General features: G+C 39.9%; 1 protein-coding gene and 1 pseudogene across 9 annotated transcripts in view; both read right to left on the reverse strand.

The window, feature by feature from the left end:
• Positions 1 to 2,655, reverse strand: part of LOC111813868 — a 23,651-nt pseudogene extending 20,996 nt beyond the window's left edge.
• Tmcc1 (transmembrane and coiled-coil domain family 1) overlaps positions 1 to 3,999 on the reverse strand; it is a 248,757-nt gene that overhangs the window by 76,035 nt on the left and 168,723 nt on the right. The window lies entirely within an intron of this gene.

Genomic DNA, 3,999 nt, shown 5'->3' on the forward strand with positions numbered 1-3,999 from the left:
GCTCTTCCGAGGGTATTTAGGCTGCCTCCGGAGCCGGAGCGTCTTGGGACGGCGGAAGGTGGGTGACGTTCGTATCTTCTTTTTGTGGCTGTGGATGCCTTTCAGCACGGCCTTTTTGGCCTTCAAAGCTTTTGCTTTGGCTTCAGCTTTGGGAGGGGCAGGGGCTTCCTTCTTTGCCTTCGGCACCATCTTGGTAAAAAGGCTTCATCAACATTTATAAAAGACTAAAATGGTAAAAATTAAATGTTCTTACAAGGGAATTCTGAGGTGCTGTCTATTGCACTCTAGAGCTGTTTCTTTTGTTTTCTTTCCTTTTTTTTTTTGCTTTAAACAATTTATTTAACTGAAATGGACTTCTATTTTGAAGTGACTTCCATTTTTTAAAAATGTATTAGTTTTTTAAATTCGGTTCTTAGTAAGAAATTTAGAACACTAATTTATGAGGATAAATTCCATTTGTCAGCGCAAAAATGGGAGTGCAGGTAGCCCCAGAGCTGAGGAACAGCTTTGATATTTGGTAAAATCTGTGAGTCCACTGCTTTCTGATCCACCTTGTGTTGCTCTGAAATCTGGTATCTCTCTTTCTTGGTGTCAAAGATCTTACCCTGCTGGTGTCTGGGTTTTCACAGCTTCTTCTTCTTGAAGTAAGCATCAGTGAGGTGTTTGGATATTTTCACTTCACTGATATCCATTTTTTTTTGCGGAACTGGGGTTTGAACTCAGGCCCTTGCACTTGCCAGGGAAGCACTTATTCCACTGAGCCATCTCCCCAGCCCTGATAACCATTTTTGTAGAGGTGGCAATGACAAATTTCTGCTGTGTTCTTCTTAGAGGAACATGATTAAGGCTAAGAGGCCCAGTCACAAGTAGCAAGCCACTGCCCAACTGCTTCAAGAAGACTACTCACTCTCTTGTCTCTGTGACACCTGGTAAGGATGATCAAGATGGTGCCAGGAGTGATGCTAGCTCAAAGTTTCCTCACATGCTGATGGAAGGATTTCTTGCTGTGGCTCAACAGCTTTCAGGGCACATCTTTAGTAGGGTAGTATCTAGGCATTTTTCAAAGCTTAACCACCCAGGTATCACCATTCTTGTCCCCACTGACTGGTTTTGTGATTGTAGCAAGAACTTTCTCCTCCTTTTTCTTCTCAACCTTCGATTTAACAGCTGTGTACTTTCTCTTGTACAAAGCCTTTCTGGAATACATAGCAGATCGGGAGTGTCTACCAATTCCTCTTACTAGGCCAGGATTTCAGCTGCAGTGGGAATGTCCGTTCTTGAACTTTTTTGCATTTACCTTACCCTTTTTTTTTTTTTTTGCCAGTGCCACTGGCAGCAGCATTCTTGGCTTTGGGTTCCTTTACTTTAGTGTCTGGCTTCTCAGTTTTTTTCACCTACCATCTTACAAGATGGGAAAGAGCCCATTTATTTTGATACATCTTTTCCCCATGGTGATTTACAGGACCTTCAAGCCAATATAAATATTTCATAAATAATTGGCCATTTGGGTATATACTTATACAATACCTCAGCAATATCTTTTTAAAAAAATTTTTATTTATTTATTTATTTATTTGTGTGTGTGTGTGTGTGTGTGTGTGTGGCCAGCTCAGCCCACCAGGGGGCGGGGCTGGCTGGCATGTGGTGCCGGGGATTGAACTGTGGTCCCTGTGCTTTGCTAAGCTTGTTCTAGGTAGGTGCTTTAGACCACTGAGCCATCTCACCAGCCCTCAGCAATATCTTAGAGCAAGAAAAACATTGAAGAGTAAAGACTGGACACAATTAATTACTAGGTACAATGAAAACTGGCTCAAATACTTGTTTCTGAAGTAAAGGCAACACACTTGTTCAACTAAGAAAACCATCCTTACAACACTGCATGATTTTTTTATTTTTGAGTAGGACCTAGAACATTTAGCTGCCAATTAAGTGCTGAATGGCAGAACCACATCCCCAGCTTATGCTATGAATTCATAGGGAATAGGTTCTAACAACTCAGGCTCCTTCTCATTGGTTCTTAAAAAGTGTGCTTCTTTGGGCGGGGCAAGCTGGTGCTTCAGCTGAACCCTGGTACCTTTCTCTTTGGTTTTCTTCTTTTTCTGATCACTTTACTTGACACATTTCAGGAAGCTATTGAGTGGTTTTATTAACTACACGGTCTCACTGTACAGTGCAGACTCACAGTGATCCTCCTGTCTGAGTTTCCCCAGTGCTCAGATTATAGGCATGTTCTGTCATGCCCAGTTTCGTGTTGGCACAGCATGCCGCAGAGTTCCAGGGCTGGCACAGTATGTAATACCAGGAATCAAAACCTGGTCCTTAGGCTTGTCAGGCAGGCAATTAGATGAGCTATCTCCCCAACCCTGAGTGTGTAATATGCTCAATATGCACATTAATCCTTCTGGCTAGTATCTTGCCCTTAACTTGACTGTTCACAACGTCAACAGCATGCTGAGTAACATTGTAGATTTCCTGTTTTGCCATGGTAACATTTGTGTGGCACTCCTCTTTGCACAACACCCATTCCCTTGATGTTTACAATATCACCCTTTTGTAGATTCACATGTATGTAGCCAAAGAAATGACTTCATGTTTTCTAAAAGGACTAGAGAACACATACCGGGTTTCCCTCCTCTTGCTCTTTGTGTTCGTCATTCTGGCAACTTACTGGAAGGTAACAATTCTAGCTGAAAGCTGGGTTTTTCTTTTTCTGTTTTTTTTTTTTTTTTTTTTTTAAGACAGGGTCTTGTTCTACAGTCCAAGCTGGCTTTGAACTTGTGGCAATCCTCCTGCCTCAGCCTCCCAAGTGCTGAGATTACAAGCAGGAGCCTGGACTCTGCAGTTTTGATTCTATAAAGGTCTGTATCTTTTTCTTTAGATTATTTTGCAACTCCATAGAAATGGAAATTACCTCTTGGATAGTACTATTATTTTAATATATTTAGTACAGGGTCTACAGGGTCTCACTACACAGATCAGATTCCTAGTGATCCTCCAGTTTTCAGCCTCCCAAGTACTGGGATTACAGGAACCACACCCAGTCTCATTCCCTTCTCATTGTGTCCCTGCACAGCATGTGGAGCCGGGAATCGAACCCTGGTCTAGTTCCTGTCCCTGCCTAAGCAAGCACTTTAGTCTGCTGAGCTATCTGGCTGGCCCTTGGATAGTATTCTTAATGCAATGTAAATGAATTTTATCTAGGAGATAATACAAATTTCCTTGAGGTTAATTCTCATTTTAACTTCTTATTGACTCCTTCATTAATTACTAAGTTAAATAAGACCTTTGAGCACACAGAGTAAATGAATTGATGTATGGATTCATAACTTGTTTATGAATTAAATTTGTATGAGTCACAATTTCCCTTTTAAAAAAATCATTCCTAATATTTGGACCCTTTTGTTAAAACATCTAATTTAAAAAAAGTTGTTTAGTCAGCCAATTATAGCCCTCTGCTGATTTTTGTAAGGTTATTACAAAAGAGCTAAGAACCATTTCTACTGTTTTAAGAGACTGTATAAAACATAAAAAGATTATGTGACAGAAAGATAAGCAGGCTCAAAATTTAAAATACTGATTCTATTACCTGGCACTTTACCAAAAAGTTGTCTGCAAGCTCTACTTTAAAGCAAAGTTATAGATGGCATCTCAACTGGCACAGATATTTAAACAGAAGCGATCAATTTAATATCGACAGGAATGAGAACTAAGCCAACACCAGCAACAATCTCAGGCTAAGACCTGTGCTGAGAACAGAGGCTCTGCAACCAAAATACTATCTAGAGATGTTATAAGGAGTATTTTATTTGATGACACAAAAGATTCCTTAATTAGTTTTATTTTATTGTTTTTTTTCCCATAATTTTATTGAGAAAAAAATAGCAATGAGACAGTCTCAAATCAAATTGGTAGGACAGTTTCAATAATTAGCACATTGCATACTCTCTTCCTAGTGGTTATTTGCTGTACAAGATGTGGTCATGATATCCTATTTACAAA

This window comes from Octodon degus, unplaced genomic scaffold, assembly GCF_000260255.1.
Source record: "Octodon degus isolate 3935 unplaced genomic scaffold, OctDeg1.0 scaffold00233, whole genome shotgun sequence".
NCBI classification, from domain to species: domain Eukaryota; kingdom Metazoa; phylum Chordata; class Mammalia; order Rodentia; family Octodontidae; genus Octodon; species Octodon degus.